The sequence below is a fragment of the Bufo gargarizans genome, unplaced genomic scaffold (assembly GCF_014858855.1).
Source record: "Bufo gargarizans isolate SCDJY-AF-19 unplaced genomic scaffold, ASM1485885v1 fragScaff_scaffold_96_pilon:::fragment_2:::debris, whole genome shotgun sequence".
NCBI classification, from domain to species: Eukaryota; Metazoa; Chordata; class Amphibia; order Anura; family Bufonidae; genus Bufo; species Bufo gargarizans.
Genome location: NW_025334192.1, coordinates 693,579 through 721,044, shown reverse-complemented (window position 1 = coordinate 721,044; position 27,466 = coordinate 693,579). Strand labels below are relative to the sequence as shown.

The 27,466-nt window shown below is 44.7% G+C and overlaps 1 long non-coding RNA gene across 1 annotated transcript; it reads right to left on the bottom strand.

Annotated features, from left to right (window-relative positions):
- Positions 1 to 609: 609 nt before the first annotated feature.
- Positions 610 to 27,466, bottom strand: LOC122922866. The gene is made up of 3 exons (XR_006387201.1): positions 27,349 to 27,466; positions 6,272 to 6,466; positions 610 to 668 (listed from the first exon to the last, which is right to left on the bottom strand). It is a non-coding gene; the product is annotated as an uncharacterized LOC122922866 (long non-coding RNA).

Genomic DNA, 27,466 nt, shown 5'->3' with positions numbered 1-27,466 from the left:
GACAGTGGGTCCAATTTGGAAAGCAGGATACATTGCTCCACATGTAGTCATTCCAGGGCATATTGCTATACTCAGCTGAGGGTCCAGTTCTGTTTATCATTAGCCATGGGGACCCATCCCATGCTACCACCATTAAGGAAGCTTTCCTATTGCCATCTTTAGAATTTACCTCATCTATACTAGAAAGGAAAACAGCTGATCCTGCCAAATCTTTTAACTCTAAGAGGGTTAGGGGCACAGCTAAATAAGGCATAGCTCTAGCATTTACTGGGCCATGTGTACATATCTAACAATCTTTTAGTGAAGAGGTGGTGTCAGAGTCACCTTCCTTCAGGCTCTTATACAACACCTGATGATGTTTGAAAAACGTATTGTCCCACCCGTCATCCTTTCCTGGGGGAGGTGTGTATGCACTGGTGAGTGTTAATAGTGCTAACAGACAAAAGAAAATCATTTTATTAGCTCTGGATCTGGCGGGTTCCTTATCCTTTTGCAGTGAGAGGCGTGGATCCAGGTGGATCTCCCTTCAAGCTTTACTGAAGTCGGAGTGGTCAGTAGTACTTGGTAAGGCCCCTCGAAGCGTTGTTCTAGGGTACTTCTGACGTGTTTCTTGACCACTACCCACTCTCCTGGTTTCAGAGTGTGGCTGTCTTCTAGGGAGTCAGGATCTGGAATGGAAGAAGAGACTTGTGCATGGATGTTAGACAACTGTTTGCTCAAAGCTATCACATACTTTGCAATAGATTCATAATGCATTTGCAATTGTTGTGGGAAGTACAGCCCCATCCGAGGTCCTGACCCAAACAATATCTCATGTGGAGTCAGCTTGTGGGGAGGTTTGGGAGTGTGCCTGACTGCAAAGAGTGCTATTGGTAAACACTGAACCCAGTTGAGCCCTGTCTCCCTAGTCATTTTCAGCATTTTTGACTTTAATACCCTGTTCAGTCTTTCGACCTTGCCACTACTTTGGGGTCTGTAGGGGGTGTGGAATGCCAGGTGTGACCCTACCATCTTCCAGACCTCTTGGGTTAGGTTAGCAGTGAATGCTAGGCCCTGATCACTCTTAATGACCTCAGGTACCCCGTGCCTACAGACAGTTTCCTGTATCAATTTCTTAGCAGTAGTTGTTGCTGTCTGATTCCTGACGGGGTAGGCTTCTGGACACCCAGAGAACATGTCTACCACTACTAACACGTATTGAAACCCTTGGCACATTGGCATCTGGATATGATCGATCTGGATCCTCTGGAAGGGGTATAAGGCTTTTGGGAGACATCTTTTGGGCGTAGGCTCAGTCCTACCGGGATTGCATTGGGCACAGATTAGACATGACTGGACATACTTCACCAGAACAGGGGTTATTCCTGGGGCTTCCCATATTTTATCGATGAGCTCTTTCATTATTGTCTTAAATTGATGAGTGGGTCCATGGGCCACAGAGGCAATTATAGGATAGAGCGCTCTAGGCAAGCACACTTTCTTTCCTTGTGTCCAAAGCCCGGATTCTTCTTCAACCTTTAGCCAGGTTTCCTTTTCTGAGCGAGTAGCTTGCTTCTGCATCTGTTTCAGTAGATCCCATGATACTTCTTGTTGTTTGAGATCCTTTTGTGCCAGCATGATTTTATCTGGCTGTGCTCTTTCCTCTTCCATTGCTGCCTGTTTGGCTGCTTGGTCAGCAAAAGCATTTCCTTTAGCTTCTGGTGTGTCAGCACAGGTATGCGCCTTTACTTTGATTACTGCCACTTTGGTGGGCATGAGTACTGCAGCCATTAAAGCCTCTACTGCTAAAGCATGTTTAATTGGAGTTCCTGTGGCTGTAATGTAATCTCTGGCCTTCCATATTATTCCAAAATCATGAACTACCCCAAAGGCATATCTGGAGTCTGTGTAGATGTTGTCAGTGGAGTCTTTTGCTATGAGGCAGGCCTCAGTAAGGGCTATGAGTTCAGCCTCTTGTGCTGACTGGTCTGGGCGCAATTGCCTTGCACACAGCACTTCATACTCACTAATGACTGGCATGCCTGTATGGAATTTCCCTTTGTCATCGGCATACCTTGAACCGTCCACAAACAGTGTCCAATGTGGGTTTTGCAAAGGAGTATCTTGTATTGATGGTGGTGTTCCCACTTCAGCTTCCATCATTGTAATGCAATCATGATCTGGTTCCTCATTAGGTGAGTCAATAGCTGTCCATAATTCCTCTTCCTGGAGATCCTCTTCTGCTTGTAAAGCAATAAAGTCCACATAATCTCTTTCTGCAGTATACTCCCCCCTTGGGAGAGGAAGGAGTGCAGCCGGGTTGAGGATGTGGCATCTCTGGATGGTGACATTATCTGGTAGAAGCAGACTACACTGAAGTCTGAGGTGGCATTGTGCAGTGAGGTGTTTAGGTTGTGTCTGTTAAAGGATAGCCGAGATGTCATGGGGAGCCATGATGGTGAGGGGGTGTCCTAGGATAATGTCAGCGGTGGCGTTTAGAAGGGAACTAGCAGCATGAACGGCCCTGACACAGGAAGGGGTGGCTCTGGCTACAGGGTCTAGATGTTTTGAAAAGTGGCCTAGAGGTCTATTACGACCCCCATGGCTCTGGGTGAGAACTCCTGTAGCATGACCCTGACGTTCCATGACATAAAGGCGAAAGGGAAGTTTATAGTTAGGGATGCCAAGAGCTGGGGCAGTGATAATGGCTTTTTTGAGAGATTCGAATGCTTCTATGGCTTCTGCAGTCATTTGGAAAAGAACAGTAGCAACACGGGGTATGCAGTCATATAGTGGCTGCATCAGAACGGATGCATCAGGGATCCACGGCCTACAGTACGAAATTAGTCCCAGAAAGGTTTGCAGTTGGTGAGGGGTATCTGGCAGTGGGATGTCTGAGACTGCTTTCTTTCTGGCATCCGTAAGATGCTTGCTGCCTTGTGAAATGCAGTGGCCTAGGAAAACAACTTTTGGAAGACACAACTGTAATTTGGAACATGAGACTTTGCACCCAGCATCTGCCAGGAATTGAAGAAGTGAGGTAGATGAGTCCAGGCAGACGGGGTGTGAGTCAGCACAAAGGAGTAAATCATCCACATATTGTAAGAGTTCCACCTCTGGGTGATCTGCTTGCCATGGTTGTAAGATGGATGCCATTGCTTTGCTAAAGCAGGAAGGACTATTCTGAGCTCCTTGAGGCAAAACCGTCCAGGTGTATTGTTTTCCATCATGTGTAAAAGCAAAGAGAAATTGGGAGTCATCATGAGAAAAAGGCATTTGCCAGATCAATGACTGTGAAGATAGTGGCCGTAGGAGGAATGCTAGCAAGCAAGGTGTGGGGATTTGGGACAAGGGGGGTTTCAAAGACCGTAGCCTCATGGATTGCTCTGAGGTCTTGGACCATGCGATATACAGGAGGCTGTCCTTTTTCCTTTTTCTTTTTGACCGGATATAGGGGAGTGTTACATGGTGAGGTGGTAATTTTGATAGCCCCATTTGCAAGAAGAGCCTGTATCTGGAGGGTGATAGCATCTCTCTGGGAAATGGAGAGAGGGTATTGTGCTTTGTATGGTAGTAAGTTGGGATTCTTCAAGGTTACAGTGATTGGCGGGACCCTGAGACGCCCAATGTCCTGGGGACCTTTGGTCCAAAGGGTATCAGGGATGAGGTGCAAAATGCTTTGCAACGTATCCCCTTGTTCGGGTGATTCAGAGGGCTGGGCTGTTAATGCCATCAGGAGGCAGGTTTCTTCAGGACACAGTGCTGTACCTAGGACAACTGTACCATTTTCTTTGAATTGGATGTTGGCATTTTCTGAAGAAAATCTGAGCATAATAAATTAAAAGGGCATGTCTGGCTCACAACAAATTGTGACATTACTCCAGTGGGTAGATGCAACTGCGGGGATTGGCCTTGGGATTTAGTGGAGGGAGTAATCATGAGAGGCTTAGTAACAGGGTTGTGCTGGGTGACCCCTTCTAAACCAGAGCAGGGTAAATGTATATCTGTGAGCCAGGAAGGGAGTATGGTAGTCTCACATAACACACTGCGGGCTGCACCAGTGTCTACAAGGAATGAGAGTTCCTTCCCTGCCACATCGAGGGTGATTCGAGGGGCGGGGGCAGCAGGAGGGGCAGAGACTGCCATACACGGGGTGTCCCCTCCCAGCAACACTGGTTTGCCAATATCCTATTGGGATGGAGCTAGCCATGAAGGAGGAGTTCCTCTTTGGCTTTGGTCTGCTGGCCACAGATGTCTGGAGCGGCAGTTTCTCTTTATGTGCCCTGGCTTGCCGCACCCATAACAGACACGGGGCGGGGGCCTTTCCTCTCTTTCTCCCCCCGTCAGGACAGCCATAACTGCTGTGCGGGTTTTCTTGGTATTGCTCTCCAGCCCTTTTCGCAACTTGTTCTAAGATTTCTAAGGTTAATGATTTCCATTCTGGGCGGCAGGTAACAAGAGCTTTGTTCAGGTCTGGCCTAAGGCCATCTACAAATGATCGGGCCAGAAGTCTCAGGTGCACAAGTTCATTTGGACTGAATCCCATATCTTTATAGCTTTGTTTAACTCTCTGAACAAACTTCTCTACTGACTCTGCTTTATCCTGTACCATATCTTGCAGGGTGGTGGATTGTTCTGCTAATTTATCCTTCGCCCAGTTATACAATTGTTGAATGAAATGGCTGCTGGATTCTGAGTCTCGAGTGTCAAAGTTCATTCCAGGAGGATCTGGTTGGCGTATATGATCCATTATAAGTGAAGAATATTCACCAGTCTTATTTTCTACAATACTTTGCAAGTCTGACCAAGTACACCCATATGTTTGATATACTTGTGACAATTTTCTATAAAAGGGCATAGGGTGAGTATCTGGGTCTGGCATGAGGTTCACTATGGTGAACAACTTCTGGGGGGTGAAGGACACATACTTAGGTGGCCCGACTGGGCGGGTGTTTAACAATGCCTCCTTTAAAACTTCAAGATTTCCTCGTTCTAAGGTATGGAATTCTCTTTGCAACTGTGCAATTTGGCTTTGGAAAGAGTCTTTCGCTGCTCTTGCATCCTGGCTACCTGGGGAAATATCAGAGAAGGGCACAAGATGCGGCGGCATCCTATGTACTGGGGTTTGTCCTGCGTCAGGTGCATAGTCCACTGTTTTCAGTGACTCTTCCCCTGTACATTCTTTATGTTCCTCTCCATCCTTATCTTCCTGATCTGAGCCATTTCCTCCCATCATCATGTGAGCAGGTACTATGGGTTGACTGGGTGGCATGTAGGTGCCGCCAGGATTTACAATGTGGTATATAGTAGTGACTTGGGGCATGACAGAAGTTGCAAGTTTGGGGGAAATTACAAGTCCGGCCTTGGGCGTTGGCTGAGGACAAGATGGCGCCGTTGCCGGGACTGGTGGGACGTGCTGGGGAGCTAAAAGAGTGTGGTCATGTGGGCGTGGAGCACCACAGGCTAAGCACGTATCACGGGAGGCAGGGTTCTGCTGACCACACACTGTACAAGTCCAACTTCCCCTTTTCCTCTCAGCGGCGCCATTATAGGGCGGTGGCTGTTCCCGCGCTAAGACTGGGCCAGGCCGATGTAATGCCGTCCTGACTTTTCATCAAACATTACATCTCCTTTTGTCTTTTCAAATTCTCTGCTACAGTTCAGCCACACCCTAACTGTATCTATCAACTTGTCATCTTTCAATTTGCCCCTCTTTTCAGTCAACAACGTCTGCCATGTAGCGGAACACAATATACCTCCTTTTGCAATATCATAACTTTTTTCTAACTTGCTTAATCCTTTAACATGACATCTTCCTCTCCGGTCCGCCACGTACTGTTGAGGTGAACAATAGCCCTTCGGGACACTTTTTTGGTTACCCATTTTGCAAAAACACGTTCTGGAGCCTTCACTTATTATCTCTGATAGTTGGATAGCACAGACACTGACAAACAAACGCCTTGACCTTGAGATTAACACACACACGGGTTATCAGCAAGCCATCTCCCTCCCTTCTACTATTTCTTGGGGTTACACACCAGGGTTACCCCTCAATGTAGGCACTTTGGGAGACTTCCTTCGGTTGTTCTGTCAGTCTATGCCTCTCCTCACAGAGAAACCAGCCATACAAATAAAAATAATAAAATACAGTACATCAAGCTTTATCAATACAATGGGGTTCTTACTCTCATGCCCCTGAGAATGCCTCACTGCCGGTGCACCCCTCCCTAGAACGAATATGGATAGATTAGGCCAAGGGACACAGATAGGTAAGATGAATATATTTTCTCACCTCTTATTAAGACCGCGGTCCCGGTGTCCGTTGGCTTGTCTCTCCCGGTTCAGTCTCTGGGGGTATGCCAGAAGGAGGTCCAATCCTTCAGGCCCCACGTTGGGCGCCAACTGTTCTGATTCTGGTTCTGATCCAATAGTCAGGCTAGGTTAATGTGCTGCTCCGAATAGGTATCAAATAGTAGGCATACGTACGCTGAAAGAAATCACACACAGACTGTCACAGAGAAGTCAATGCTAGATGTTCCGTTTATTTCTCGTTATACAAGGGTTTATATAGCAGAAAAGGGGAACCTTATGACTCAGCTAATTGATCTCATTGTCACATTACTATCCAATGGTCACGTATCACACGTATCACACGTATGACATCATAATAGCAAAAGTCAGCAATATTTGTAAAGTGTTTAGTAAGGGATTAGTAAGGGAGTTGGCAGTTACTTCAGGGGCCATTTTGTCAAGCAAACTGTTAGTTATAATACAAGCAAGTATACACTTCATATATGATTCCACAACAGAGGTCCACAATTTTGTCTCTGGTGTCTTTTGACAGCTCTTTGGTCCATGGTAGTAGTTGGCGTCTGACTGACTGTGCGGTGGACAGGTGTCTTTAAAGAGCTCAGACAGGTGCTACTAAGTTAGATTAATGAGTGGAGTAGAGGTGGACTTTTTAACTCTTTAAGGACCAGGCCATTTTTTACAAATCTGACCAGTGTCACTTTAAGTGGTGATAACTTTAAAACGCTTTGACTTATCCAGGCCATTCTGAAATAGTTTTTTCGGCACATATTGTACTTCATGACACTGGTAAAATTAAGTAAAAAATAATCATTTTTATTTATAAAAAAAATACCAAATTTACCAAAATATTTTACAAAATTGCAAATTTCCAAGTTTAAATTTCTCTACTTCTAAAATACATAGTAATACCTCCAAAAATAGTTATTACTTTACATTCCCCATATGTCTACTTCATGTTTGAATCATTTTGGAAATGATATTACATTTTTTGGGGATGTTACAAGGCTAAAATTTCAAAAACCCAATTTTTAGGGACCAGTTCATGTCTGAAGTCACTTTGTGAGGCTTATATAATAAAAACTACCCAAAAATGACCCCATTCTAGAAATTACACCCCTCAAGGTAAAAACTGATTTTACAAACTTTGTTAACCCTTTAGGTGTTGCACAAGAGTTATTGGCAAATGGGGATGAAATTTAAGAATTTCAATTTGTTGGCAAAAACTTACCATTTTAATCCATTTTTTCCAGTAACAAAGCAAGGGTTAACAGCCAAACAAAATGCTATATTTTTTTAAGGATGATCTTACCATTCCATGCCCAATATAAAGGCATGGAGAGAATAATCAAAAAATACTGGCATCACTTGCTTGGGGACAAAATAGTTGGACCACTATTAACTACCACACCCCAAATTACATATACAAGGGTGCCAAATTTGGGCCTTAAAGTCGCTCCCTCTGTGAAAAAGAAGGACTATACCACACAAGGGAAACAAAATTGGTTATCCTTTAGTGGTTTTCACAGATGTGAAAGTTGTTCCAATTGTAAAAGTACCAAATTCCCCCCCAAAAAACTAAAGGCACAATCAACTCAAAATTCTTTCTCAATGGATATAAGAGAGGGGTTGACATGTGACTCAGTCAATGTCATATATTTAATTGAATGCCCGTGTCATAAACAATATATCGGCAGAACGAAGCGAACCTTAAAGAAAAGAGTGTCGGAGCATATCTCAAGTATAAAGAAAGGATATGAACTACATACGCTATCTAAACACTATAAAGATTACCATGATAGTGATCCATCAAGCCTTAAATATATGGCGAGGGGGCAATCATATCCTCCAGATGTCCAGGATGGAATCTAAGAGAATATTTGAATTCGACACTCTATTACCAAGAGGCTTAAATGCCGATATGGAACTATTTGTTTTTTTATAAATGGGGCGTTGGCCTGGTGGGACAGGGACATCTGTGTCAGGCTGTTTTTCAGCACCCAGATCTCTCTCTCCCGTCAGCTCAACTCCTCTGTTCCATCTATATATTTATCTACATCAATGATAAAAGCCGAATATGCTAGTTTTTTGGGATATAATGAAGATAAAAGTGAAAATGTATATATATTGTTTTATTTGAGTGTGTACAAGGTATTAAATCACAAATGTATCCTGTTTTATTACTCTGATTCAATTTTAGAAAAATTCGGAAAAACGCATTGAAAACGCACTAAAACCGCATATGCGTTTTTTCCTATTTTACATATTTTAGGGTCTGTATACTATTTATATACCCCTTGACCGGTTTTATACTATATTATACCACTATGAAACTTGAAATATATCTCGATACAGAGATCTGTCGATACAAGATTGTATGGAGTTGAAGTCTATAACACAAAAAGATAGAGTCCAATCCTTGAGACTGTGTCTCCCTGTTTTTTAAGATATCCCTCACCTGGTTAATCCAATGTCCCAACCCACATGTCTTAAGTATGGACAATATAAAAGAGGACATTCTGTCTCCACTGTTTTAACCACTGAAGAAGGGGTTCACCCCCGAAACGCGTTTGGGAATAACAGTGAGGGATTATCGAAGCAGGAGCTTTTTATGTTACCATGAACTTTATTCACGTATGAACTTACCAAATATTCGGATACAGGTGATTTGAATCTCCGCGCAGAAGACGTCAGCAGCACATGACCAAGCAGTGAACCACGTGGGACGCCACGTAGGTCCTGGAAGGTCACAGCAGTAAGGTCCTGCTACATCGCTGTGCTACATCGCTGTGCTTTGCATAGAGGAGCGGGAGACTTCACCTAACCGAAGAACTGGTATGAATACCACACCGGCGACTACCGGATGAAGACGTGGTAACGTACAACGAACTAGTAATCAATAGCACTCCCTGTTAGCTATTCTTAAAGAGTGCAAATGGAAGAATGATCTTGTTTCAGCCCCAAATGACAGTTTGAATTAATCTGGACGGTATTGCTATTTGGGACATCCATTCCCCCATTGCGGTCATAGCACCTACAGATATTTGGATCTAGCGGTTTATATTTTAACATATTTTTGTATGTGTTTTATGACATGTTTTAAATTGCATTTGTTATTGTAGTTTTTATGCACAAATATAAAGTTGAGTGTGGATACATAATATTGTGTGTTTGCCTGATATTTGAGTGACCCCCTATCCAAGTTTTACATTAAAATTCTATATTTATTGCCCCGATTCTGTAGTTTGCAGAAACACCCCATATGTGGCCGTAAACTACTATACGGGCACACAGTAGGGCGTAGAGGAAAGGTCCGCCGTATGGTTTTTGGAAGGAAGATTTTGCTGGACTGGTTTATTTACACCATGTCCTATTTGAAGCCCACCTGATGCACCCCTAGAGTTGAAACTTCATAAAAGTGACCCCATCTAAGAAACTACACCCCTGAAGGTATTCAAAACTGATTTTACAAACTTTGTTAACCCTTTAAGTGTTGCACAAGAGTTATTGGCAAATGGGGATGAAATTTGAGAATTTCATTTTTTGGGCAAATTTTCAATTTTAATCAATTTTTTCCAGTAACAAAGCAAGGGTTAACAGCCAAACAAAATGCTGTATTTATTGCCCCGATTCTGTAGTTTGCAGAAACACCCCATATGTGACCGTAAACTACTGTACGGGCACACAATAGGGCGTAGAGGGAAAGGTGCGCCGTGTGGTTTTTGGAAGGCAGGTTTTGCTGGACTGGTTTATTTACACCATGTCCCAATTGAAGCCCCCCGATGCACCCCTAGAGTAGAAACTCCATAAAAGTGACCCCATTTTGGAAACTACGGGATAAGGTGGCAGTTTTGTTGGGACTATTTTTAGGGTACATATGATTTTTGGTTTGTCTATATATAACATTTTTGTGAAGCAAGGTTACCAGAAATAGAAATTCTGAAAATTTCATCTCCATTTGTCAATCACCCTTGTGGAACACCTAAAGGGTTAACGACGTTTGTAAAATCAGTTTTGGATACCTTGAGGGGTGTAGTTTCTTAGATGGGGTAGCTTTTATGGAGTTTTTACTCTAGGAGTGCATCAGGGGGGCTTCAAATGGGACATGGTGCTAAAAAAAAAAGGCCATCAAAATCTGCCTTCCAGAAACCATACGGCGTTCCTTTCCTTCTGCGCCCTGCCGTTTGGTCATACAGCAGTTTACAACCACATATGGGGTGTTTCTGTAAACTGCAGTATGAGGGTAATAAATATAAAGTTTTGTTTAGCTGTTAACCCTTACTTTTTTATTGGAAAAAAACGGATTTAAATGGAAAATTTGCCCAAAAATTGCTTTTTTGGCACAGTTTTTATTTTTTACAGTGTTCATCTGAGGGGTTAGAGGGGTATTTTGATAGAGCAGATTCTTACGGACGTGGCGATACCTAATATGTCTACTTTTTTTTTTATGTTTTACACTATATTATCTTTTTATAAACAAACAAAACATTTTAGTATCTCCATAGTCTAAGAGCCTTTTTTTTAAAAACATTTTTAGCCGATTATCTTAGGTAGGGGCTCATTTTTTGCAGGATGAGAGGACGGTTTTATTGGCACTATTTTGGGGGGCATATGACTTTTTGATCGCTTGCTATTACAATTTTTGTGATGTAAGGTGACAAAAAAAAAGACTTTTTTTTTACCGTGTTCATCTGAGGGGTTAAGGGGGGTATTTTTATAGAGCAGATTATTACGGACGCAGCGATACCTAATATGTCAACTTTTTTTTATTTATTTTAGTTTTACTAAATAATATACATTTTTTTTTGTTTTAGTGTCTCAAAGTCTGAGAACCAGTTTTTTATCCGATTGTCAGTGGCTAAATTGGGATATAAATTTAGTACTCCATGGAAGTGTGTTACTCCCTGAAGCAACCAATAATGCATAGGCCCGGATGATTGGGGCACGTGTCACATTGATTAGTGGTGTCCTCCCGTATCCCCCTCCTGTGACACACTCTGCACTTTTTTGGGGTCCGTCCCTTCTTTCCAGTATGGGGGACCACACCTGGAAAGTGTTGGCCAGGGACGATCCGGGCGCCTTCAGTTCCCGAGGTACTCCGGGCTGCTCTTTCCCGGTCAGAAAAGATCAGGGCCTTGAGGACTGCCTCATAGAACTGAAGGAATGTCCCTGTGTTGCCAGCGCTCCGGGACAGCACAAAAGAGTTGTACAAGGCAACCTGTACCAAGCAGACCGCAACTTTTTTGTACCATGCCCAGGTTTTGCGCATGGCGTTATATGGCTTGAGGACTTGATCAAAGGACCGTTGCCGTGGTACCTCACACAGGGACAGGGGTGATGCCGTTACCATGAATTGTGGACAGTACAAGGACATCCCTCTTGTCCTTATATCTGACCAGCAACAGGTTTCCAGTGGTAAGGGCACGGGTCTCACCCCTGGGGATAGGTACCTGGAGGGGGTAGGTAGGGAGGCCGCATTGCTTCACGCCATACCTCGCCCAATTAGAGGGAACATACTGGCGGAAAAGGAGTCTCCCCTTGAACGCAATGAGAGACTCATCAACCACAACCTCCCTTCCAGGTACATAGGCCTGTACAAATTTGGCCCCAAAGTGATCGATGACCGGCCTGATTTTGTACAGGCGGTCAAAGGCAGGATCCCCTTTGGGGGGGGACATGCTGCATTATCTGAATAATGCAGGCATTTCCGGATGGCCTCAAACCGGGAGTGTGTCATGGTCGTACTGTAAAGTGGGGCCTAGTAGAGGATGTCCCCACTCCAGTAATGCCTGAAACTAGGTTTCTTGACTAGGCCCATATGCAGAACGAGGCCCCAAAATGTCCTCATCTCGGCTGCACTGACCGACGTCCAGCCACTGGGCCTAGCCAAAAAGGAGCCCGGGTGTTGAGCAACAAACTGTTGAGCATACAGGTTTGTTTGCTCCACCATTAGATTTACAAAGTGGTCACTGAAAAAAATACTAAAAAAGTCATATTCAGTGAAACCCACTGTGGAAATCTGGATTCCTGGTTGGCCTTCAAAATCAGGAATCACGGGCTCATAACGCTCTGGGGTACACCGGACAAGTTCACCAGCAGGGGGCTCCGGTGGATTTAACTGGTGGGCCAGAAAACTAGTAATAGCCACAGAGCTGCTCGTACTAGGGTGGGCCACAAGGTCCCTAGCATGGCGGTCCCCTTGCTCCGCCTGGCAGTGTCTCCGCTGCCTTGGGGGCTCATCATCATCGCTAGATGATGAGGAGGACGCGGATGACAGCAGGAAAGTGGGGTCATCCCCATCCTCACTGGGACTCTCGGACACAGAGGCAAGCTGGGCGTATGCCTCCTCGAGAACATCCGGCAGGCCATAGGGGAATGTGTGTCTGCATGTGTGTGTGCGCGTGCGTGTAAATCTTTATTTGGTGTGCATGTGTGTGGGGGCACGGGTGTTCGCGAACTCACCCTAAACCTAACAGATAAAAAAATAAAAAAAAGACGAACTAAAAAAAGGGGAAAAAATGTGAAGAAATAAAAAATAAAAAAAATCGCTGATCAACCGTCCGAAGTTGATCAGCGGTGGGGTGTGCGATGCACTAACAGTGGCCGGACACTAAGAGTGCCGGCCACAGTCAGCGTACGCACAAAAAAAAAAACTGCCTGCACCCCAAAAAAGTTGTGGGGGGGAGGGGGGACAGGGGGGCAAGCTGCAGCACCCCTGGGGGGTCTACATTCTTTAAAAATCATACAATGCGATTTCCTGAATTTAAAAAAAAAATTCTGTCTCTCAGAGTGGGAATGCACCTACAATGTGAATTTCAGACCCCTCCATGATTTCTAAGTGGGAGAACTTGCTAAATTGCTGGGTGTTCAAATACTTCTGTTCCTCACTGTATCAAATTGTGCCAAAATGCACCAAATTTTGCCACACAGTATGCTACAATTCAGGTGCAGTCATACTATTAAATTTAGGCCACTGTCTACATTTACTCAGGATAAGTAAATCTGCCCAATATTTTTTTAGAATTTTGGCAGTTTTTTTGCTTCCAATTTTGGCATTACTATGCAATTAAATGATTAAGGATACATATCACATTATACATGAAGTCCAATCTCTGAGCAGCAAGTTATAAAGCAGAAGTTGTTGAGGAGATACAGGGGGAGATTTATCAAGACCGGCATGTGCTGTGCAGGTCTATGATATCCCCTGTGATAACCCACAGGGTTTGCAACTTTTTTTCAACAGAAGTCTGGTGTAGGGGGAAATGATAAATTCTCCCCATAGTTTTGTCGGAAAAGATTCATTTATGCCAGTTCTTTGGCATAAATTAAGACAGAAATCTTCGGCAGCTTGGAGTTGCCATAGATTTCAGTTTAGGCAATTGGGCTGCTAGAAAATGCACATAATTTATTATGAGGCCTGCACCTCGCCATAAATTAGGCACATCCGCCAGTAAAGCAGGGGATATCAAGACCTGCACAGCACACACCCCTGTATATTCTCAGCTCCTCCTGCTCTATAACTTGTAATTTATACATTTAAATCCTTGCTCATTCTATGCTTAAAAGTCCATTGGGCGGTTCCACTCCTACTTAACAGCTCTCATCAACATCTCTCTATCCAGACATACAGGGAAACCTGTCAATCACTCATTAGGACTTTCTAAGCATAGAAAAACCAGAGATTTTAAAGTTTTGCCATGGTCCGGATATTGATGACCTATCCTTAGTTTAGGTAATTAACATCACACCACCACAAAGCAGCTGTTCCCTGCAACGTCCGGTGCTGGAACTAACACTTTGAATGGAACAGGAAGTACAGCCCCATTAAAGTACAGTGGCCGTGCCCGGTTAATGCAACTTAGCTACCATTCACTTCAGTGGCAGATGAGCTGCAGTAACCCAACATAGTCACTACACTTTGAACGGAGCTGTGCTTCCTGCTCCATTGAAATGCTATTTTCAGCACTGGAGGCTGGAAGGAACAGTTGATTGGTTCGGGTGCTGGGTGTTGAAGCCTCATCTATTGGATATTAATGACATATTCTGAGGATAGGTCATCAATATCAGGACCCTGGAAAACCCTTGTAATGCATCACGTGTCTCCATTCATTGGCTGCAGTGGTGCATGTGAACCTGTCCATCCGTAAATTTACAGGACAGGGACCAGAAGACCCCAGACGGGAGTCAGGCAGCTGAAATGGAGTGTGAGTAAGCAAGTGAATATATTTTTGTTTAACAGATAAAGCAAGCTGGACAACAGATAAAGCATGCTAGACAACTCCTTTGTGGCCATTCAGTTTAAGGTGCTTTTGTAAAGATGTGCGACCAATTTCTGTCTAATTAAACCAATTTCTGTCCAAATTGGTGTGTAGATATCCAAATCAGAAAACTGATCTGTCGTGCATAAAAATTCTGTCTGCCAATCACATTGATTATACCGGAAAAGCATATGATTGTAGAGCATATCTGAAGGACAGCTCCATTGTAGGTAATAGAAAGGTTGTTAGATGATGATCTTAACAGATGAATAACATGAGAATTGCCTCTACACTAACCAAATATCTGTAGGTCAAACAGACAAATCAGACTGAATTCAATATCTGTGATATCGGTCTGATTTGTATGTATAAGCCAGCTTTACTTGGATAAGTATATTGCAAGCACATAACTATCAGGGTAGAAGGCAGTGAGGTCATGTAGAAGACTCTAGGACTCTGCATTAATGCACTTTACTGCATGTTAGGTTGGGTTTCATGTAGGCGAGGTAGCCCCTACTAGACGTAGTGAGTGCTGAGATGACTCCAGGATTACCTGTTACACCTCTGTAGGCCTGCTGTTCTTCATCCACGGTGTGGTCTCTGGTACAGTATATATGAGGTATTAATTGTGTTTTTCAGTAGAAAGTAGTTCTGTGGACATTTTACTTTGTATTAAATTTGTAAATTTATTCTAAAATTTACATTGACCTGATTAGGTGATGCATTGCACTCCCAGCATAAACCTAGCATGAATCTGACCACACACATGATAGCTATCAGGTTCCATGCACACGGCAATAGAAAAATACCCTTGTGTACCAATTTTTCAACATGGCCACACAGTAGACCATTAGAATACCTGCATGTCTCTGCTATTTGACGCTCTTCTTCACTCTGACATAGAAACTACACGTACGCCGCCACCAGACACAGAATTGTATGTATGTGTCCAGATGATTGGAGGCCACACAGATTTGCATTGCAGGCTGCAGTTGGCAAGTCATGCACCCTGACCTACATGAGTGGATCTGAATGTCCACTGATTTAAATGTTAAGGTATCTATTGTTGTCTATGGTAAAGGACTCAGGCTACATGCTTCTGATAGAGCATGGTTCAATATTTCTACATTAATATATAGTATTAGCATTTGCCCATAGGATGGGTATATACACTACGTGCAGAATTATTAGGCAAATGAGTATTTTGACCACATCATCCTCTTTATGCATGTTGTCTTACTCCAAGCTGTATAGGCTCGAAAGCTTACTACCAATTAAGCATATTAGGTGATGTGCATCTCTGTAATGAGAAGGGGTGTGGTCTAATGACATCAACACCCTATATCAGGTGTGCATAATTATTAGGCAACTTCCTTTCCTTTGGCAAAATGGGTCAAAAGAAGGACTTGACAGGCTCAGAAAAGTCAAAAATAGTGAGATATCTTGCAGTGGGATGCAGCACTCTTAAAATTGCAAAGCTTCTGAAGCGTGATCATCGAACAATCAAGCGTTTCATTCAAAATAGTCAACAGGGTCGCAAGAAGCGTGTGGAAAAACCAAGGCGCAAAATAACTGCCCATGAACTGAGAAAAGTCAAGCGTGCAGCTGCCAAGATGCCACTTGCCACCAGTTTGGCCATATTTCAGAGCTGCAACATCACTGGAGTGCCCAAAAGCACAAGGTGTGCAATACTGAGAGACATGGCCAAGGTAAGAAAGGCTGAAAGACGACCACCACTGAACAAGACACACAAGCTGAAACGTCAAGACTGGGCCAAGAAATATCTCAAGACTGATTTTTCTAAGGTTTTATGGACTGATGAAATGAGAGTGAGTCTTGATGGGCCAGATGGCTGGATTGGTAAAGGGCAGAGAGCTCCAGTCCGACTCAGACGCCGGCAAGGTGGAGGTGGAGTACTGGTTTGGGCTGGTATCATCAAAGATGAGCTTGTGGGGCCTTTTTGGGTTGAGGATGGAGTCAAGCTCAACTCCCAGTCCTACTGCCAGTTTCTGGAAGACACCTTTTTCAAGCAGTGGTACAGGAAGAAGTCTGCAAGGTAAGAAAAACATGATTTTCATGCAGGACAATGCTCCATCACACGCGTCCAAGTACTCCACAACGTGGCTGGCAAGAAAGGGTATAAAAGAAGAAAATCTAATGACATGGCCTCCTTGTTCACCTGATCTGAACCCCATTGAGAACCTGTGGTCCATCATCAAATGTGAGATTTACAAGGAGGGAAAACAGTACACCTCTCTGAACAGTGTCTGGGAGGCTGTGGTTGCTGCTGCATGTTGATGGTGAACAGATCAAAACACTGACAGAATCCATGGATGGCAGGCTTTTGAGTGTCCTTGCAAAGAAAGGTGGCTATATTGGTCACTGATTTGTTTTTGTTTTGTTTTTGAATGTCAGAAATGTATATTTGTGAATGTTGAGATGTTATATTATGTATATTATATCACTGGTAAAAATAAATAATTGAAATGGGTATATATTTGTTTTTTGTTAAGTTGCCTAATAATTATGTACAGCAATAGTCACCTGCACACACAGATATCCCCCTAAAATAGCTAAAACTAAAAACAAACTAAAAACGACTTCCAAAAATATTCAGCTTTGATATTAATGAGTTTTTTGGGTTCATTGAGAACATGGTTGTTGTTCAATAATAAAATTAATCCTCAAAAATACAACTTGCCTAATAATTCTGCACTCCCTGTATACAGTACTATAGAGGTAGACCATATGGCTGTTGTGCGGATTACGGTCACATAGGGCCCATAATCCAACAAAGTCCTTTCATCTTTCTAGGTGGCAAGTACACTGCTGTCTGTCCAAACAAGAGGTGCAGAATTTCCCCCAGGAATTCCCATAGGATTTCCCTCCTGCCAAAACCTAGCAGGATAATGGACGCCTATCTTTTATGTATGCCATTGACCCATAGACTAAAAAAGCTACATATTTGATAACTTTTCCATAAAGAATCCCTTCTGATCCTGAATATGCTTATGTGCTTGAGGCCTAAGGCTAAGTGGCACTTCCAGGGCATAACTGAGGAACAGAGTAATGAATGCCAGTTTTCATGGGCCCTAACAAGTGTTTCCAGCTTTGATTTCTTGCTGAGTAAACTTTTAGAAGTAGTTGATATAATTGTCCTGATGTCGTACAGAATATTAAACAGGAGCCTGGAATTTCATGGTTACTGCACCCCTGTCCATTGCACACGCCTGCTCCCCAGACACGCTTACACCCTCCAGCCGTCAATAGTCTTCACACTCCAGCTGCTGCATTAACCGCTGCCCCTCATGCTGCCTCATTGTATGGGGGGTGGCCTGACAGACCCCTCCACACACAGGCAGGACCTGGAAGAATTGGAAACAAAAGTCTGCTTAAAGTAGCACATGAGACCGGCAGCCTCATTATATCCCGCTCTGCTGTACCACACCAGCCTGTGTGCCAAGTTCAATGGCCTGAAATAATGATTGAAGAAGTGGGAGGCAAACTATCAGAAGGCATGACTGGCCCCTTTTTACTCACTAGGACAACGAAGATGAGATGAGAACTGTGCAGCAAAAAAAGTTGTGACAATGAATTCTTATTATCTGAATACTGGATATCTTTTATGTTTCAAAAGATTTATTGAAGAAAAAGGCATCATAAATGCAACAAAGCATACATATAGCATACAGGTTGCCCAGAAAATAAGCAAAATCAAGGAATTACAATAACAGTAACCGTAGGAGATCAAGCAACGGTCAACTAAAGGGTAATGTTGTTATGTGATAGTACAGTGATAAGTGGTCATGCGGTCTATAGGCCTCGAGTACCTGAATTCGTTCATACAAGGCCTTTTTGACAGAATGGGAGGGGGACACCCAGGGTTCCCAGAACTTTTCAAAGGTTTCGAATGTGTCCATATGAATGGCTGAAAGTCTCTCGTATAGAAGGGTTCTATTAATTCTATCTATTACCGCCTGGAAACTCAAGACGTCAGATCTCCATTTGAAAGCAATATGGATTCTGGCAGCCAATAGTATGTGCTGCGACAATTTGAATTTAGAGAATGTCAACCAGGAGAGTTTGTCCCATAGGAGACATAGGGAGGGAGTTAGCGGGTAGGTACAGCCTAGCACTGAGGAAAACAATCGACAGATTTTGGTCCAAAATTGCCGAACTTGGGGGCAAGTCCACCAAATGTGATAGACCGTACCATCCACATCACAGCCCCTAAAGCATAGTGGGGTAGATACGATGCAGTCTATATGGTACAAGATAGGTCCTGTGAAGGACTTTTATGGAGGTTTCTGTCAGAGTAATTCTCCATGACTTTTTGGTTACGGTCTGGGAACGAAGATGCCATCTGGATAGAAAATATTCCTCCTGCATATCCCTCTCCCACTCTACCATGTATGGAAGCTTAACTCCTTCTGGTGAAGCGTTAAGCATCCCGTAAAGTCTAGATAATAGTCCCCACTTGTACAGGGAGAAAGTGATGGACCGCTAAAATGGGTCCAAAGCAGAGCTCTCCATGACCAAGAGGTGAGGAGAGATTGCTCTAATGAGACCCATAGGGGGTGTGCCTCCGGCTTCAAATGTGTCAGGAACAATTGAGCTAGTCCCGCCGCTTTGTAATATTTCACAAAGTCGGGGACCGAGAGGCCACCCTATGATTTATGTCGACACATAGTAGCCCGGGAAATGCAGGCACGTTTGTTGCCCCAAGTAAATCTCATTACATCTTTTTGTAAGCTTTGGAGATCTCTATTGGGAATGCGTATTGGAATGGTTTCGAAAAAGGTATAAAAGCTTGGACAGGACTACCATTCTTATTATGTGTATCCTACCAATCCAAGAAACCGGAAAAAAACTCCAGGTTCTGAGGTCTTCCATAATTGTACGGTATAATGGGATATAGTTTAGCTTGTACTTCATGTGCAGTTGGGAAGATATTACAGTGCCTAAATACGAGATATGTGAGGGCAGATGCGGAAACGGGAAGTTTTGTGAGAGAAGTGACTTTAGTGACGGGGAGGTATTGCACAACAAAAGTTCTGATTTCTTATGATTGATCTGAAGCCCGGAGGCTGCCGAAAAAGATTTCAGAAGTTGAAGAAGGTTTGGGAGGGAGATAAGGGGGTTTGTAATGGACAAAAGGAGGTCATCCACAAACAGGCTGAGCTTGTATTCAGTACCTCCCACCCTGAGCCCCGTGATATTCTGATCAGTCCTGATATGGATGGCGAGGGGTTCCATTGCCAGAGCGAACAGAGCTGGGGAGAGGGGGCAGCCCTGACGTGTGCCCCTGAGGATCTGGATGAGGGCAGGGTGCATAGATGGGAGCTTAAGGTAGGCTACCGGGATGGAGTAAAGGGACCTGACTGCCTGCAAAAATGGACCTCTAATATCCATATATAATACCCATAGTGGAGGGCCAAAATGGCTAATGGAGTAACCTGTTTATTAGAGACGTGTATCATGTTAAGGATTTTCCGAATATTGTCGGGTGCTTCCCTGTCAGGGATGAATCCCAACTGGTCCTTATGTATTAGGCTGGGGAGAAGGTTGTTAAGTCGTCAGGCTAGGATGGATGTAAACATTTTTGTGTCTAGATTCAGCAATGATATCGGTCTAAAATTAGACGGCGATAGGTGGTCTCTTTTGGGATAACTGTAATGTTGGCAGCTAGGAAGTCAGGATGGGAGGCATTACCTTGCAAGATATGGTTGCAATATTTAGTGAAATGGGGGATCAGTAATGAAGAAAAAAATTTATAATAAAGGGCCGAAAGGCCATCTGGGCCAGGGGCTTTACCCAATTTTAGGGCTTTAATTGTAAATTCCACTTCCTCCCCCATAACCGCCCTACCCAAATCAGCCAATGCCTCAGGCGTCACCTGTGGGAGCGGAATGGAGGTCAGAAAATTATCGTCCAACGGACCCTGTCCAGTTCCTGGTTTAGCATAAAGCTGTTAGTAAAAAGCGTGAAATGTTTTGTAAATGGTTTCTGGGTTGGAAGTCACCTGACCTGACCGTGAGCGAATCTGAAATACCTGGTTGATTTTTTGTCTAGCTTTGAGTTGGCGAGCTAACATCTTGTCAGGTTTGTTTGCATATTTGTAATAATATGATGCGGTCCAACTAGGTCCAACTAGGGCTTTTTCTGTATTATTTGACAGAATCAGGTTTATTTGCAATTTGGTGTCTCTCACTTCTTTGAGCAAGTAAAGTGAGGGAGACCTCTGATGGGCCCTTACTAATCTACTAAGCTTGGCCTCCAAAGTTAGGAGAGTAGCATTTCTTTCCCTTTTTAGAAGTGAAGCTTCTCTAATGAGTTGCCCCCTCATAAAGGCTTTATGAGAAAGCCAGATCACGACAGGATCTATGTTTGGGTCAGTATTTTCCAAGAATTTTTTTTTAAATCTTCCTGGAGCCGATCACGAATGGCCGGCCGGGTCAGTAAAGATTCATTGAGTCTCCATGTGAAAAGGCGACTGGTAGGAGTAGATGGGGTAACGTCGGCTAGGACCATGTCGTGATCAGACCAGGAAGGCACTAGGTGTCTACAGTATGACAGAAGTGGGAGGAGAGATGTGGAAACCAGAATAAGGTCGATACGGGTGTACAAGTGGTGGGCGGGGGAGTAATAGGTGTAGCCTCTCTGCGTACCATTGTGCTCTCTCCAGGAGTCAGCAAGAAGGAGGGATTCTAGAACTCTTTTAACCTGGGCGGCAGAGAGTGGGGTGTGAGGAGGCAAGGAGCGATCCAATAGGGATCCATTACAAAATTAAAATCGCCTGCCCATAACAACTATCTTAGGGTTTCAAGCAGGAGGTGCATGCGAGTGAAGAAAATGATCGGATCGTTAGTTGGAGCATAGACATTCACAATACACATAGTCCGTCCCATAAACACGCCTAGTAAAATAACATATCGCCCTTCAGTGATATGACTAGCTATCTGGAGTGGGAAGGAGTTCCGCAGTAGGGTGACCACTCCTCTGCTTTTGGTTTGGAACGTGGAAGAAAAGAACCTGGTGTACTGGGAATCGAGAAATTCAGGATGGGAGGTTGACGTAAAATGCGTCTCCTATAGACATATTATATCAGGTCTATGCTTGAGGTAGGAGGTGAACGCCATCTTGCGTTTCCTCAGGGAATTAAGGCCCCTTACATTATGCGTCAACAGCTTACACATAATCCCAAGGATAAAGGGTTTTGCTTAGCATACCTAACTGTAAAGACCACATTGTACTAAATAAGGTAGAAGTGACGATCTCCATAAAAACACGTAAACTGGAATACATTGATGACAGTAAATCTACAGTAAATGCTTTAAGACAACAAAAAATGGCTGCGCCAAAAATGGCCAGCAAAAACAAGTGGGTCAGTTGTGGGTGCCAGGGGGATGATATCTAACCCCGGTGCCACAAAAGAGGACCCAAAACTGGAAAGCAACATGTGTCCGAATCGCTGTTTCCCTGCTGGATAACCTGAACTTTCCTCAGAAAAGAAACAAAAATCGAATCTGGGCAGCATGGGAGACACAGCAAGAAAATGGCAACCTGAGATACCATGTCATGGGGGGTCAGTGGCCCAATCTCCAGTAAGTATAGAGAGATGAACCACATTGGGATAGTTAGGGCACCGGTGACTTACAGTCATGTGAAAAAATTAGGACACCCTTTGAAAGCATGTGGTTTTTTGTAACATTTTTAATAAAAGGTTATTTCATCTCCGTTTCAACAATACAGAGAGATTAAAGTAATCCAACTAAACAAAGAAAACTGAAGAAAAGTCTTTTCAAGATCTTCTGTAAATGTCATTCTACAAAAATGCCTATTCTAACTGAAGAAAAAGATAGGACACCCTTGCCCCTAATAGCGAGTGTTACCTCCTTTGGCTGAAATAACTGCAGTGAGACGGTTCTTGTAGCCATCTACCAGTCTTCGACATCGGTCTGAGGAAATTTTACCCCACTCCTCAATGCAGAACTTTTTCAGCTGTGAGATGTTTGAGGGGTTTCTTGCACGTACAGCCCTTTTCAAGTCACCCCACAGCATCTCAATGGGATTCAAATCTGGACTTTGACTTGGCCATTCCAGGACTCTCCATTTCTTCTTTTTCAGCCAATCTTTGGTTGATTTACTAGTATGTTTTGGGTCATTGTCATGTTGCATGGTCCAGTTCCGCTTCAGCTTTAATTTTCTAACTGATGGTCTCACATGTTCTTCAAGCACCTTCTGATACACAGTAGAATTCATCGTGGATTCTATGATGGTGAGCTGACCAGGTCCTGCTGCAGCAAAGCAGCCCCAAACCATGACACTTCCACCTCCATGCTTCACAGTTGGTATGAGGTTCTTTTCTTGGAATGCTGTGTTTGGTTTACGCCAAACATGTCCTCTGCTGTTGTGTCCAAATAATTCAATTTTGGACTCATCTGTCCAAAGAACATTATTCCAGAAGTCCTGGTCTTTGTCAACTTTATCTCTGGCAAATGTCAGTCTGGCCTCGATGTTTCTCTTGGAAAGCAAAGGTTTCCTCCTTGCACACCTCCCATGCAAGTTAAACTTGTACAGTCTCTTTCTGATTGTAGAGGCATGTACTTCTACATCAACAGTAGCCAGAGCCTGCTGTAGTTCTCGAGATGACACTTTAGGGTTTTTGGAGACCTCTTTTAGCATTTGCGGTCTGCTCTTGGGGTGAACTTGCTGGGGCGACCAGTCCTGGGCATGTTGGCAGTTGTTTTGAAAGCCCTCCACTTGTAGACTATCTTCCGGACAGTGGAATGGCTGATTTCAAAATCTTTTGAGATCTTTTTAAATCCCTTCCCAGACTCATAGGCTGCTACAATCTTTTTTCTGAAGTCCTCTGACAGCTCTTTTGCTCTCACCATGGTGCTCACTCTCACTTCAACAGTCAGGAGCACACCAAACTAAATGTCTGAGGTTTAAATAGGGCAAGCCTCATTCAACATGCAGAGTAACGATCTACTAATTATGTGCACCTGGTGTGATATACCTGTGTGAGATCTGAGCCAATTTAAGAGGGAATACATGTGAGGGTGTCCTATCTTTTTCCTCAGTTAGAATAGGCATTTTTGTAGAATGACATTTACAGAAGATCTTGAAAAGACTTTTCTTCAGTTTTCTTTGTTTAGTTGGATTACTTTAATCTCTCTGTATTGTTGAAACGGAGATGAAATAACCTTTTATTAAAAATGTTACAAAAAACCACATGCTTTCAAAGGGTGTCCTAATTTTTTCACATGACTGTATTCGCTGCTGAAGCGGTGGTGGGAACCTTTGTACAGACCCTGGGCGTTGGGGCCTTGGCGGTGCCGTCGGTCTCTCTGTGCGGTCCTCCACTATTCCGGCTTGGTGTAACATTTCAATCCCTTCTGCTGGAGTATGAACCCTATAGGAGCGGGAGTTCAATTGAAAAGACAGCGCTAAAAGGAACCCCCATCTGTAGCGCACTTGTGCCTGTTGCAGTGCTTGGGTCGCAGGCCTCATTTCCATGCGTTTCCGCAGCGTTGATGGAGCTAAGTCTGCATATAGGTGCACAGAGGGGGGGGAGACCAGGCAGGTCTGAGATATTTTGTGCTGCATTGAGAACCATGTCTCTCACCTCAGGGTGGTGGAATTTAAGGACAACGTCCCTGGGTGTGTCCGGGGTGCGCGGTTTTCCCAGGGCCCTGTGAATCCTGTCCATCTGCAGTTGATTAGATTGGGTGCGAGGCAGCAAAGCGGTGAATAGGGAGCCCATGGTGGCAGAGAGGTCCTGGAAGGACTCGGGCAGGCCCCTGACCCATAAGTTTCCTCTCCTGGACCGATTCTCTAGGTCTTCAAGCTTTAGTTCAAGTGCATGCAGTTGCGCAGTATGGGAATCAATGTCTTCCCTGTCGGCGCCTATGGCATCTGATATCTCATCCGCCTTGGACTCCAGGTCCGAGACTCTATTCCCCAAGTCATTTATCTGGCGGGAGAATTCTGCGACCGCCTGGGAAAGTTCAGAGCGAAAGAGGGCTGCTATATTAGCATAAAGATCCGCCTGACCTGTTTGTGAGGCTGTAGGTTCAATGCGCGGTCCGCTTTCAACAGAGGAAGCCGGGCTTGTCGGGGACACTGTCCTGTCCGCCATGATGGATTGCTGCGTGTTCCTGAAGATCTCTGGTAAGGTCTGCGATGCAGCCGGCATACCCGGTAGTTTAGGTCTCCTCTTGCTGAGGGTCGACTTCTGTGACCCCTGCATGGATGTTCAGGGCTTGTGGAGCCGACGAAACGTCGCTAAATATCAGCGGTCGGAGCGGAGCTCACAGAGGCATGTCCACCCTGCAAGCCGCACGCATGCGCCATCATATCTACTGGATATCTTTTAGACAGAAGATCTGGTTGTAAAATGCACAATATAGTAAAATAGAAACATAGACAAAACTATAATAAAAAAATAAAAAAAATCAGCCACAAACAGTTCTAAAGAACTGTTATAACATAACAACCCATTATGGTTGGGAGCATCGTGGAGCCCATTGCTGGGTTTATTAGCCTTTTAGATACACAGTCAAGTCAAATTATTATGACCACTTCCTACTTTCGATGTTAGCACCGTGTAGCTCATGAATGAAGTCACCTGTCATGAGCTGGCTTGGTGGGTATATAAGGTGTATGATAGGCTGTCGGTACATATATCCCTTGTTGCTGTCATGGGTAAAAGGGGCGATTTATCAGAGTTGCAAAAAGGAATGATTATTGGCTTTCAGACCAAGAGTGGCAGTATTTCTGAAACTGCACAGTTTGTTAACTGTACGTGTGCTGCTGTGGTGAAAGTGTATTGTGAGTGGACCAATGGCACCATTGTGAATAAGCTATGATGGCTACAAAGGTGCGCAAGGGCGTAAGGACAAACTACAATGAAGCAGCTCACCACCAAAATGAAGAGGCTAAGAGACATGTCTAAAAACATAGTTTAGTGAACCCTACTGCGTACGGGGGTGATACGGGTGGTCGGGAACGTTCTATCCCAAACAACTGGTACAGCTTATTCATGAGAGTACCCTGAAAACATTCAGCTTCCGATATTCCACGCAGAACCAGAGACTCACATCTTTCTTCCGCACCAAGACTACTGGAGCAGCCCAAGGACTTTGACTCTCCTGGATCACCTGCTTTTCCAACATGCTGGCCGCCATGTCCTTCACCTCCTGGTACATTTTAGGCAGGATTTGTCGGTAATGTTCCCTGATTGGTGCAGCCTCGCAGGTGGAGATTTCGTGCTCAATGGCGGAGGCACACCCAAAGTCAACTCCTGAAATCCCCAAAGGGTGTCTTCCAGCAACTTCTGTTGTTCTGGAGTCAGGGTCTTGCAGTCCACCCCCATCCGGGCCATGATCACTTGTCAGTTTCACTTCGCTGTTGGGGTCTCCCTTTGATGGACCTCTGCAGCACAGGTCCAGGCTGATCTCCTATCTGGCTGTAGCATGAAGCCCCTTTGTCGAAGAATATCCCTTTCAATATATAAACTTTGGCCAGCAAGGTATTCCCAGGAATGGTTAACTCGCAGTCTTCAATGTTAAGGCAGTGTACAGGCACACATCTATCCTTCACAATAGCGAGTGCCTGGGCTACCAGTGGACGAGTCTGCATTTCCTCTTGGTAAGCGGGCTCGATCAGAAGCTCCAGTCCATTCAGCTTTCGTCCAGCCCCCACCTGCAGCGTCAATATTTGTTCTTGTCGAGGTGGGATCTTCACCGGTGTCCTTCGCGGTACCTTCATGTGTCCAATGGGCCGACCTGACATGTTGCTTTTTCGTAGACTACAGCTCCTCACCATCTGCTGTAAAACCTTCTGGGTTGGCCAGTGCCTGGCGGCTGATTGCCAATACATCGGCCCTTCTCTGGCATAGAGTTGATGGTCTAGGTCTCTCAGCACATTCATACCTAGTGTCACATCCATTGCTTTCCGGGACGAATGGTCCACCAGCACGACCCCCTTCTTGCCGATGTCTTGCCCAAACAGTCGGACCTGCATCCAGACTATCCCTCGGACGTCCATCTCCCTGTTATTGGAAGCCGTCAGCCTGCAGACACTCCTGTCTCCATATGGCCGTACTGTTGACAAGCCCAGCAGAGGGGCCCTCTTTTGACGTGCCCCCGCACCTGAGTTATCCTGGATGGAGTGGCGCGGGGTGCTGGGGTCATTTCCGGAGGCAGGGGAGATTCTGCCTTCATCTGTGAAACTTCCAGCCGAAGTTCTCTCAATTCTGCTCGCAGGGCCTGGACCACATTCTTTAACCACGTCATATCCGGGCCATTTCCCCCCTTCCTGACCAGGCCTAATTTTGCAAATCTGACATGTTTTAAGGCCGATTTATTGGCCTGTATTTGTGGGAGGGGCTATGCCACGCTATTTAGGCTCTGTTCCCCCTCCCCTACATCCTACGTCTGCTCAACACAGATCGTGGCCATATCCGTGTGCGTCTGGTCAGTTGCCTTACTGCTCCTTATTCGCACCGTGCGCTGTGCCCACCGTTTCTACATCCAAACTCATTCGCCCGCCTTCCCAGGTAAGTTGCCGCCTCAGTCAGCGGCCCGTTGCTTAAAGTCCGGTCGGCAGCGCCGGCTCCCCAGGTAAGGGGGAGTCACGCTGCACCGGAGCGAACTGCCTGGATGCATCGGCTCCCACGCGGCAGTATAGGCAGGGTGCAGGGGTCAGAGTGGTCCCGAAATCGTTCGCAAATGTCTGGCACGGGCCGCCGTGCCATTAGTGAGGCAGGTTATTTGGTTATATTTGCTGTACTTACCTCTGTGTCCTCTCATACTGCTGCCGGCTGCTTGCTTCACTTCACTCGACGTCCCAGGCTCCTTCCTGTCTGGCTCCATTCGCCCCCGGTGGCCGCATCTGAGAATGCAGGACGGGGA